Source organism: Panthera pardus, unplaced genomic scaffold (genome assembly GCF_024362965.1).
Source record: "Panthera pardus isolate Hobbes unplaced genomic scaffold, ASM2436296v1 HiC_scaffold_11, whole genome shotgun sequence".
NCBI classification, from domain to species: domain Eukaryota; kingdom Metazoa; phylum Chordata; class Mammalia; order Carnivora; family Felidae; genus Panthera; species Panthera pardus.
In genome coordinates, this window is record NW_026526666.1 from 53,249,912 (window position 1) to 53,262,586 (window position 12,675).

Below are 12,675 nucleotides of genomic sequence, written 5' to 3' on the forward strand. Positions count from 1 at the left end.
CATACCAAACTCTATCAGAGAACAGTAAGTGACACAGTAACAATTGTGACACCTGGTGGCATTTTAGTGATACCACTCATTTGTTTTCTCTTACTCCTTCATTTACTTTCTCTCCTCCACCCCCTCATCCCCCCATCCTAGCTCCACTGGTGGTAATTGGGCCCACAAGGCTGCTGACCCCTTACGTCCGAAAAAAGTATAATGATGACCTAGATGGAGATAGTGCTGTCTTTGGTGGTTGGTTTTGTCTAATGAGATTTGCTAATGGCACTGGAAGGAACTTAGGAGCCATTCAAATAACAACCCCCTCCTCTAACAGATGACAGAAAGTCATGTACCTTGCTTGAGATCATACAGATAGAAGCTGGAATTAAACATACACTTTCGTTGATAATCTATTTAGAGAATCCTTAGGAAGTGATGAGGTTCAGTTAATCAAATACCTGTTGAGCTTGCACTTTGTGGAAAGGAGTGATTAGTGTCTTGAAGTGACATGAAGAAAACAATTTCTGACCTTAGGAACAATACTGCTGATTGGAAGAAATAATTATAAGCCGTGCCAAATTAAATTACAGTACAGGCATGCCTTAGTTTATGGTGCTTCAAAGATACTGTGGTTTTTACAAATTGAAGGTTTGTGGCAGTCTTGTGTTGGGCAAGTCCGTTGGCACCGTTTTTCCAACAGCGTTTGCTCACTTTGTGTCTCTTATGTCACGTTTTGGTAATTCTCACAGTTTTTCCTTATTATATCTGTTAGGGTGATTAGTGAATATGACTTGCAGAAAGCTCAGACGATAGTCATTTTTTGGCAAAATGATTTATTTTTTTAATTTTTGAGAGAAAGACAGAGACAGAGCATGAGTGGGGGAGAGGCAGAGAGAGGGAGACACAGAATCTGAAGCAGGCTCCAGGCTCTGAGTTCTCAGCACAGAGCCTGATATGGGGCTTGAACCCACAAGCCGTGAGATCATGACCTGAGCCAAAGTCAGACGCTTAACTGACTGAACCACACAGGCGCCCCATTTTTTTGGCAAAGTACTTTTTAATTAAAGTATGTACATGGTTTCTTTAGACATAATGCCATCATACACTTTATAGGCTACTGCATAGCCTAAACATAACCTTTCTGGGGGTGCCTGGGTGGCTCAGTTGGTTCAGTGACCAACATCGGCTCAGGTCATGATCTCGCGGTTTGTGCGTTCGAGTCCTGCGTTGGGCTCTGTGCTGACAGCTCAGAGCCTGGAGCCTACTTAAGATTCTATGTCTCCCCCTCTCTCTACCCCTCCCCTGCTCATGCTCTATGTCTCTCTGTCTCTCAATAATAAATAAACGTTACAAATTTTTTTTAAAAAAACATAACCTTCTTGTGTACTGGGAAACCAAAAAATTCTTTTGACTCCTTTTGTTGGCGATACTTTAGTGTGGTGGTCTAGAACTGGACATGTAATGCCTCCAAGGTGTGCCCGTATAAGAAATAGTGTTTAATATTAATAATGAGTGCAGTACCACTGTGGCATATGTTACAAGTAGAAATGTGTTTATTTTACAGATGCAGGACTAAAAGCTCTGAGAATGGTGGACTCTGCAGAAAAGAGGAGTTTAATTGTGTTTCTGGAACGGCTCAGTGTTCTAGAACTTGAGGTCAGTGAAAGTCTTTGGTATTGCCCCTGTTAGCTGGCCCTTCAGGGAATTTCAAAATCTAAGACCCGGCGTTTTTACATGGCAGTGCTGTAATAATGAGGAAGTTATAGATTAATTAGGGACAGGGTGTTTAGAGATGGTTAGTTTAGGTAGATCATTTTGAATAGTTATTTTAAAAAGATTTAATACAGAGGTGAAATCAGAATAAAACGGACTTGTGAGCAGACTCTAAAATCTAAACTCTGGGGAAAAAAATGGAATCTAGAGCAAAATCAGAAAGCAAAGTAACTGGAATAGACAGTTGGACTAAAAGTGTGTATGTGGAGTGTGTGTGTTACGAGGAAAAGGCTAATGATAGAATTTATGGGATAATCCATTTATTTGTAAATTTTTAGTCTCCTGTAGCTTTTTTGGACTAAAATCCCCGTTAAAATAAATAAGAAAGCATGTTCTTTCTTTCTCTGTGTTATTGTGTACATACTTCTTTGATAGGTCTTTTCCTTGAGACGGATCTCTTGGGGTTATGTGGTAGGAGAGGACTTGGAGGTCAGTGCTGGAAGTGGGTAAAATATGACACTCCCTTTATAATGCCTCCCAGTTAATGCTTCTCTGTGAGAATCAGGGTGGACATTGCACAGGGCAGTGGTCCTTGACTTCTCTTTGCCTTTTTAGCCAGTTTCTTTTCTCCTTAAAAAAAAAAAAAAAACCTGTAATTCCCTCACTCTAGGTCTCCTAATAATCTCTAGCAGAAGTTAGTTTTTAAAAAGTGTTGATACAGCAGAGCTTTGCAGTGATACGCATGTGTACATTCCTGTACTTCCAACAAAGCAGTAATTGATATTTGAGCATTTTTTGTTGACAGTAAATTTTTATAACATCACAGTTGGGTCAGATATGCACATTTTATAACATTGAGTTGGATTTCGGTTTTCAAGTTGGGAAAAAAGTCACACTTTAGTAAAAGCCTGGTGGATTTAATTAAACAATCTTATTTAAACTATTGTGTTTGAAGTGTTTTGTAAATACTTGGCATTGTCAGCAGCTTATTTTATGGTGCCTCCAGTTATTTACTCAGATATTTAAAGGTTTAAAATCATATTTTCATTTTTGGTCTACAGGTAAGAGAGATGTGACATGTTCTTTGTGTGTTCATTTATACTCCCCAAGATTGATTGATTGATTTTGTTTATTTATTTTGAGAGAGAGTCTGAGTGGGGTAAGGGCAGCGAGAGAGAAGAGGGAGAGAATCCCATTCAGGCTCTGCACTGCCAGCTGCAGACCCGATGCAGGGCTTGAACTCACAAACGGTGAGATCATGACCTGGGACTGAAACCAATAGTCAGATGGTTAACTGACTGAACCTCCCAGCCGCCCCAGTACTCTGCAGTATTTAAAAGCAAGTTCTTTACTATACCAGTGTGCCACAAGTACTTAATTTATTGATAATATTTGGTGCATGCATCATGAAGAAATTGTTCTCAGTTTGTATCATTTTTATCATAGAACTTTAAAATCAATTTGATCTCGGTAGGAAACATCACTATTTTGTTTCTTCTCTTACTTTGCAGTATAGTTTGGTATGTAGCATGAGTACCTGCAGTCACCTGTTTTAATATTAAAACAGTTCCATTTTTATAAGAAAAATCTCTTGAGAAAGAAATGTTTCAGATTTGATTTTTTAAAATGGACATTTATAAAGAATAATTTCCAAGAAGAAATAAGACTTTGCATCTCTGAAGTTTATTTATCAGTATTTATAAAATACAATAACCCATATTTTTCTTCCTTGAAACTGCTTTAGAATTATTCTGAGAGCATTAGTGTAAGTAACCACTCACAGTATGATGACAATTTGCTTTTTATCACTTGGTCTGTGAGGTGTTGTTTTTTTTGTTTGTGTGTGTATGTGTTTTATTTTTTGATCCCAGTCTAGACAAAGTGAGAGAAAAATAAGAAAATATCTTTTATGTAATGTGCCAGAAATGTTTAGTTATGTGGATTTTGGTCATGGCTAAATAAAGTGAATTTCAGCTTTGCAGTACAATACGAACTAAGTTCATCTTGGCGTACTTCACATTTAGATGTTCAGTTACATTAATACTGAACCTTGTGTAGAACAGTCTATTCACCACTAAGTATATCAAGGCTGCTTATTTATTCCCATAACTTGTCCACCCTTCAGTGTCTCAGAGTAAGTACTCCTCTTTTCCGGACTGACAGAACTTGTATCCAGGAAATGTTAGGTGGTAATCTTCTTATCCTCTTTGACAGATCAGCTATCTAAAATTTTATTCTCAAGTAATCACAATATCTTTGTTCATGTAACAGATGTTTATAATTTGGGTGAAAATGTGCAGCTATTTCCAGGAACCTAAGGTTACGAGATCCAACTTTTTTTAAGCTTCGTTGCCCTCTCGTGTTTCAACTCTGTATTACATCAGTTGGCTAAAACCTAGGCATTGTGACCTCCTTGAGTTTTAGTTATTTAGAGAATGTTTTAATTTGTGTGAAGGTGGGTTATTTCATTGGATGCTACTTTTCTGAAGATAAGGTCAGTTTCATAGTGCATAAAGTCACTGTACTCCTGTTTTCTGCTTCTCATCTAAAGAATTGACTCATAACATCTGTCTTATTTGAAGTACAGTGCTAATATCTAATTTGCATATAATGAATCATTGAAACTGAGAAAATGCCTAATTGAAAACATAATTATTTTTCAAATATCTGTCGAGTTCCACTCATATTGAAATAACTTGAGATCTTATGACTGACATGGAAAAAAACCGAGTGAATCATAGTTTTAATAAGTTGACAATCTAAAGCCTGAATTCCAATTTCAGAATCTTTTTGTACTTTTTATTAAAAGTAAGAATCATCCCTCAAATGACTTCATGGTACAGCTCAAAGGTACAGATAATTTCAAAGCAAGTGATCTGTGTGTATGTTGATTTTTTTTTTTTTTAAATGCATTCCAGAGGTTGTCAGTGGTTCTTGCACCACCATAACTGTAGAATTGACGTTAACTGTAGTGGAAAACACCCTGCAGGTGTGCTAAGTACATAATTGTCATCAGTGTCATCAATTTGAGTACGTCCTTGGAACTGAGAGTAAGAATAATCAAAGTCATTTTTTTTCTTTTTTGCTAACGTGCATTTCTCCTTAAAGCATAAAATCCCCACTAATTTCTGCGTTGTGATCTGAGATACTGAGAAAACTAAAACTCTGAAGCCAAAATTAAATGTTTTCAGAAATCCCTTTGTGTAAATTGTGTATCCAGTTGATGAGTTGAATGGCCAGGTTGGAGTAGAGAAAAAAAAAACCCTGGGCTTGATCATTGGACATGGATTTGAGCCCAAGTTTATCATAACTTAGGGCATGATCTCAGTTAAATCACCTAACCGCTCAGGTTTTTATTTTTTATCTGTAAAATGGGCTAATGATATGTAATCTATTTCTAAAACCTTTTGTGATAATGAATAATTCATGGACAGCCCCATGTGAGTTGTTGTGAAAACCAAATGAGAATGCACATAGGAAATTATTAAATGTAAGACACATGAGAAGTATTATGGCTATGTTTGTGAGCACTTTGAGGACAAGGAGCATTTGCTGAACATCTAGAAGAGATCTTGGAACAGAGTAGTTCCTCACTAAGTATTTATTACATGGGTGATTGAGGTCAGGGAGATAGAGTTGGCAAATCCATGCATGGAAGAGATAACACTGAAACAGCTGGGAAGCTTACTGCATATTTGATGTATTGTCAGAGTTGAAAGCTTAATCACATGGTTGCTCATCATTAATATGCATTCATCTTGTGTTCATCTTTCATTCTAATATGATTCAACTGGGCCTTTTACTATTTCAGTCTCACCACTTGCTGGGCCATGACCCTACTCTTCTTTTGCTTCCCCACATCTCAAACCAGAAAGGGATCTTTTAGTTCTTCACTTCATGGGAGCCTTCGGAGGAAGTCGTGCAGCCACCCAGAAAGGATGGTGCTGGCCGACACCGTGACTGACAGGCTGCCCTGGCTCAGTTATCACAGTGCTGATGCTGTCCATTCTAAAGGTACAGTACTGTGATAACTGAAGGATGGCAGCCATCTTGCCTTCCATCAAAGGAGTCCCGTCGTGTCCAGGAAGGAAGACAGAAGATGAAACAGGCACATAAAACAGTGGTGGGGGACCTGGAAACCTGCTTACCCTATTCCTATATTGTACGTCTCCTGGAAAATAGGGTATGTTATTCCCTCTGTCTTTGCCTTGTTTTGTAACATGGTGGGGATAAGTCGGAGTTGGGTAGTTGCTTCCATGGCAGGATGAAGACTATTGCACTGAGTGGACATGTATTAAGACCTTTGGAACTTTTAAGATGCTGTTACTAGATGAATGCTTAGTGTGAATTAGTATTTCTGAAGTGGTATTCAGAGAAATTTTTGCCTTTTTTTTTTTTTGAGATTTTATTTTCAAGTAATCTCTACACCTAGCATCAGGCTTGAACTCACAACCCTGAGATCAGGTCGCTTGCTCCACCCACTGAGCCAGCTAGGTGCTCCCCCTACCCTGCCTTTTTTTTTTCATTGCAGAAAGGTATTTTTATTAAAGCACAAAGACCAGACCCGTGGGCAGGAAGAGCTGCACTGGAATTGTGAGGAGCAATTGATTTGCTATTTTTATAAACATAAGAGGTAATCTAATTAGAATAGATAGATACTTGGCAATATTGGGTATTCATAATGAAATTCAACTTAAAACAGGGAGAGGAAAGCCCTACATGTTGAACAACATTGTTATATATATTTTTAAGTTTATTTGTTTGAGAGCACAAGTAGGGGAGGGGCAGAGAGAGAGAGGAAGAGAGAGAATCCCAAGCAGGCTCCATGCTGTCAGCGCAGAGCCCGATGGACGGCTTGATCCCACAAATCCTGACATGGTAATCAAGAAGTCGGATGCTTAATCTTGTTGCCCCTGAACAACACTGATATTATTGCATGAATAAAACTGTATCTTTGTGCTTAAGGAATGGGTAGGGACACATTCTGTTTCTTTCAGGAATAATTTAGAATTTAGTTCTAATTCAAAAACTGTTTGCTAAGTGTCTATGTTATTGTTGCTGTCACCTTTATGTGAAAATGTAATTTTATTTCTATCAAGAATTGAGGACGACTCTGCAGTGACATCTAAAACAAATTGATTTCAGGGATATAAGGCTATGAATACCAACCCAGCATCAGGATTGCATAAAACACTAAGACATTTAACAGAGCATGCATCTTTAGCCTGCATCCTACACTGAAGAGTGCTGTTTGGGATGGGGATCTTAGAGAACCCAGAGTTTCCTACATCCTTCAAGACCCTTTCGGAAGCTGTACACGTGGATCAGCAGCAGACAAGAGTCAAAGTGCGTGACTTTATTATGTGTTAGATCACAGTCTGCTGCAGGGCTCAGGTAATTTCATATAGCTCAGGTTCAGTCCATTAAACAGAGACCTCTTAACCTCTTCTGAGGTTCATGTCTGTATCTGGGAATCTGACCTTCCTGTCAGATGACTGATGGAGGAACCCAAAGCAGTGACCCACTCATACTCTTGGGCAAAGAGATGACTGAGCCTGCTGAGGTCAGGGTGTGCGTCCCACAGGGCGAGAGGAGCGAGGGAAGGAAGAGCTGTGTGTCACCTTTTAGTATATGGAGACCTTACCCGCTGATCAGCACAGCCCAGTTAATCTCTTGGGCCAAATGTATTTCAAGTCCTTAAAAAGGGGAACCGGAAAAAAAAAGGGGGGAACTGGAGTGCGAGTAGAGAGGCAAAGCCTTGCGTCCCCATCCAGAGAGGTTCAATTTCACCCTTCGTTGCGTGGTCCTCAGATGTTCCTGGTAATTGCATTCCTTTGCTGGTTCACACAGTTCTCTTTAACCCCTCTTCCCTCCCAAAAGGGGACCGACCATTCCTAGGGTAACCCCTTGTACTGTACCTGCTTGGCCCTGAATTGTTTTCTCCACAGCATTGACCACATTATGGCCCAGTACCTCCACATGTCATTATACATTCAGAATTTCTCTATAAACTGCATGTTAGACTATGTTTTTGATGAATTATAGGGAATGATGGCTCTGCCTAAACGTGTATTACACTATCAGTCCTAAAATTCCTTGGAGTTTCCTGCTTCCTTAAACAGGGAATTTCTGACAAACCTTGGAAGAACTTCTAATAAAGGAAAGTTTTGGGATTGGTGAATTCTCAAATAACTTGAAACATTCCTAATTTTTAGTGTTCTAGCAGGTGGAAAAAAGTGCCTCAGGGAGCGACGTGTTGTGCAATCATTGGCCTTGGTGGGGATTTCACCACCTTCTTTGATCTTCCTGTTTTCCCGTTACTAGTTTTATAAAAATTCAGGTTTTATACTTACCGGGCTCTGATGCCAGGATCCACACCCGTGCCTGTGGGATGCTGCAGAGCTGAGTTTTGGGTGTAGTTTGGACTGACCTCAGCACTTCTACAGACGGAGCTGTACTGGGTCCTGTTTCCTGTCAACAGGAAAGCCTCAGGCTTGGTCTGCGGCAAGAGCTCTGGAAGGCTTGCCTAGGCCTGGAAGCCTTTGGCGTCTTCAAGTCAGTTCACAGATGTAAGGTGTTCCAACAGGTTAAGTGAGGTGTGATGCAAGAAAATCTGATGGGGTTTTTCCACTGCCTTGATGAAAATCCACACAATGTGTTCGATTGGTGTATTTGTTGCGTTCCTCATTTAGGTATGTAAGAATGGAATTAAACATAGAAATACCCTATGATCGAGCAGTTCCAATCCATTTCTGGTTATATACCCAAATGATGGGGTTCAAACAGCTATTTGTACACCCAAGTTCACAGCAGCATTTACTCACAATAGCCCAAAAGTAGAAGCAGTGATAGATGAATGGATAAAGAGAGGGGTGTATATGTACCATGGAATATTACTCAGCCTTAAAGATAGTGAAAATTAAGACACCTACTACAAAAGTGGGTGGACCCTGATGATAGCTAAGTGAAATGAGCTAGACACAAAAGAATAACTATTGTATGATTCCTTTGAGATGAATCTCCTATAGTAGTCAAATTCCTAATGCCAGAAAGTGGAAAATTGTTGCCCAGGACTGGGGAGGGGGAAGGAATTCATGTTTAATGGGTACAAAGTTATTAAGGAAGATGAAAAAATTGTGGGGATGGATGGTGATGGCTGTACACCAGTGTGAATGTATTTCATGCCACAGAACTGCACACTTCAAGAGGGTTAAAGGGGGAAGTTTATGTCTGTTTTATCACCAAAATGGGAGGCATTTCAGGGTAAAAACATTGTTGCAGTCAATAATAGGAGTGAGTTGATCGCTTCCTTAGTCTTCAGTGTGAACAGTTTCAAATAAGCAGTTAAAATGTAGTTTTCATGTCTTTTGCATTTAAACTTCTCTGAACTGTAGACTGTTAGACATATTTCCAAGGGTTTCTGACATAATTTAGCATAGTTCCATAATTTTGTAAAATATAAAGGAAATGAAACATAACAATGAATACTAAATCAAAATGGGAAAGGGGCCTCAACAGGCAGTGAGGTGATGGGACATCTCTTGCTGGATTTACTGGTGAAATCAGGGTGACTCACCAGATCTTTCCATTCTCCAGTGTTCTCATTTGCCCACCTCTGGAGCTGTGGTAAGATGACATCATACATACTTTATGTATACGTGTACTTTATATGTATATATGCACACACATATTTCACGTATTACATAGGTGTAATATGTATATGTAACATTACATGATATATGTCAAGAATTATATACACACACCTAGCTATGTGTACACATGTGACCACTTTGATGACTAAAGGAACATTCAAGTGTGGCATAGTCTCAAAATTTAGAAATTCAAAGTCTGAAAAGAACAGCTATAGTATCCCTAAGTAAATCAATGTTTTAAGATTCCTAATTGGACTTGTGGCTCAAATATTACCAGCCTCATTAAAAGGAGTGTTCTGTAGCTTGCTATAGATCATGAAAGAGTTCTGTTTGTTATTACATGTGTAAATTTGAAAATAAGTAAAAGCATAGAGACTAGAAATAGGCAGCAACAATCTTCTCTTAGGGACCATGCTTTATTAGCCATGGGTAAAAAATCTGCTTCATCACAAAGCTCTTAGTTGGGGTCATGCTTTGGAAATGAGATTGTAGTTGTAGGAACTGCCATGAGCTGCATGGAAATGCAGATCCCATGCAGTATTCTGCAGTGATCATACCACACAAAGTTGGAGCAGGGGTTGAGCTCTTGACCCTGCCACACCAGTTTTAAATATTTTCCTATGCCTAGTACACTGTTAGCTTCTCTGAATAACCAGCCAATTAATGAGTGTGCCAGGAGTTTGTGCCATTATTAAACATTAATTTTTTCCAGATCAATTGCTTTTTGAGACAGCAAGGTTTCTGTTTCTGTGTTTCTGTGCTTCTTGTAGAGAAATTTTCCCCCTAAAAATTGCTTCCTTAAAACTGCATTCTGGGGCACCCAAGTCGCTCAGTCGGTTAAGCGTCCAACGTCAGCTCAGGACATGATCTCATGGTTGGTGAGTTTAAGCCCCGCATTGGGCTCTCTGCTGACAGCTCAGAGCCTGGAGCCTGCTTTGGATTCTGTGTCTCTCTCTCTCTCTGCCCCTCCCCTGCTCACGCTCTGTCTCTCTCTCAGAAGTAAACAAACATTAAAAAAAAAAAAAAAACTCTGCATCCAGGGGCGTTTGGGTTTCTCAGGCGGCTAAGCATCTGACTCCTGATCTCAGCTCAGGTCATGATCTTGCGGGTTCATGGGTTTGAGCCCCACATTGGGCTCTGTGCTGATGACAGAGCCTGCTTGGGATTCTCTCCCCCTCTCTCTCTGCCTCTCCCATGTGCATGCTCTCTCCCCCTGTCTCAAAATAAATAAGTAAAACTTTTTAAAAACCTGCATTCATATTTACATAATCTATCCTTGTCGTATAGTTCATTCTCACCATTGCCTGTTCAAGTTAATCTTTCACCACACAAAATTGCATTAAGCATGAACAAGACTAAGGGACTCAAAACAAACAAACAAAAAAACCAACCCACTTTTTTTTCTTCCATATCCAAAACATAGTGATTATGAAGATCCCCATTGACAGAGAATGTACCCAGAACATTCTCAGCTGGAGTTCTTTAAAATTGTTTGAAAGGGTTTTGTTTTGTAATACATGCCTCTGATGTAATATATGTTAAAACAGCTCACATTATAGAACTGGAGTAAAGCAGATTATGTCTTTATGCGTTTGGACTATTACTGCGCTTGTACTTTCCATGAGCTTATGAGGAGATGGATAGTGATGTTTAAAAAAATGTGAAAGATGTAAAGAATGGTTCAATTTAGTGGGGAATTTGTTTTTCTGCTTTTTGTAAATGAAATTCCAGGTATGTTACTTACACTCTCATTGCTTGATTTTTCCCCCTACTTTGAAAATGAGTACATTCAGACCGGGAATATCTTTGGGTTAGTCGGGGTAGCTGCCTAGAGCCCTTGGCTGGGACTTCTGAGGCTGTGTCTGGGCTCCATAGAAAGGAGTGCTGTACCCACCTATCCACATCTTCTGATGTCTGCCACGGGCACCAGACAGTGGAGTTGTGGTACATTTGCTCTCCCCTTTGTAGATAACATAGTTTTTACTCTGGAGGTTTAGATCCTCTGGGGAGGTGCCAATTCTCAAAGTTATATTAATAAAGACTAGATTTCTGGGAAACTGTCATTGGGAATATAGATGGCCTTTTTCTTATGGGGAGGGTATCAAGGAGTTTTAATTAAAATGTCTGCCAGTATAATGTCTAATCATAAATCTTTCTTCACCATTTTAGTATCACTCACTGCTATCTGTAAAAGAAAAAAAAATCCTGGCTTACAATATTACTATTCTAATACCATAAAATTTGCCACTCTAGTAAATGCATTTTGGGTAATCTCTTGCATAATTTATGTATGTAGAATTTTGTTTAATTAGATCCAGTAGAAGAGGCCTTCCTTTTTTCCTTTTTTTAATTGACAGGATTATTTGCTTGAGATGAGTCTGTGTTTGTGGAGCGTCCATGTACCCAGGCTCTCATTTCACCCTAATGCAAATCTTCAGACAAGTGTGCTCCTTAATTCATAATTGAAGAACCTGAGGAGGCTCATAGGTAGTTCCTAAGCCACACAGCTAGCAAGTGGTAAGAGGGAGGGTATGATCCCAGAACAGGAAAAGTGTAGGAAATTAATGTAAGTTAATACAACCTTGCTCTTGAATGTTGATTAGGTGAGGTTTTGAAAAGGGGTTAGACCCAGCATAACTAGAAATGCTTTAAAACTTGCATGGCACTATACCTGCTCCCTTCCCCACTCCATTCTTGCCTTCTGATGCCCTTTCAAGCTGTGCAGCTGTAATTACCTTTTTAAAATGAAAATTTGATCATGGGAGCAAATAAAGCCCACTGATGGCTTTCTTTTCTCTTGGGACCAAGACTACTGTCCTTAACATACCTGGAGGTCCTGGACAATTTGGCTATCATCTACCTCTCTGATTTCATCTTTTGCACCCAGTTGACTGGACCATCCTTTGGGGAATGGAGTCTCTTTCTGGCTTCAGAAGTATTTTCTGCCTGGGCTACCCTTGCTTTTCACACCACCTGGTTGTTTCTTAGCCTCTGATTGAATATCCATTCCTCAGAGACCCCTTTCCTGATACCCCAACTAAGTCCAGTCTCCTGGCTGGCACTCTGTGTTTTTCCTCCAGAGCACTTGTCACAGTTTCTGTGTGTGTGTGTGTGTGTGTGTGTAATGTCTCCTTCGATTGAGTTCCTTGAGGGCAAGGGCCATGTGTGTGCCTGTTGCTGTGTCCACAGTGCCTGGCACAGGTCCTACAGTGTGGCTTGCTGTAGAAACCTAAGGTAGTGTGAGATGCTGAGTGGAGTCTTTCCTGTTTTCTAAGAAGAGGTGAGAAGAGCTCACAGCTAAAAACAAGGTGTTTAAAATCCCCAC

At 39.7% G+C, this 12,675-nt stretch overlaps 1 protein-coding gene across 2 annotated transcripts in view; it reads left to right on the plus strand.

Moving 5' to 3' along the window:
- JAK1 (Janus kinase 1) overlaps positions 1–12,675 on the plus strand; it is a 239,721-nt gene that overhangs the window by 3,147 nt on the left and 223,899 nt on the right. For both annotated transcript variants that reach the window (XM_019449014.2, XM_019449015.2), the window contains exon 3: positions 1,550–1,641. The gene's annotated coding sequence lies outside the window, so the exon portion shown is untranslated. The remainder of the gene's footprint in view (positions 1–1,549; positions 1,642–12,675) is intronic.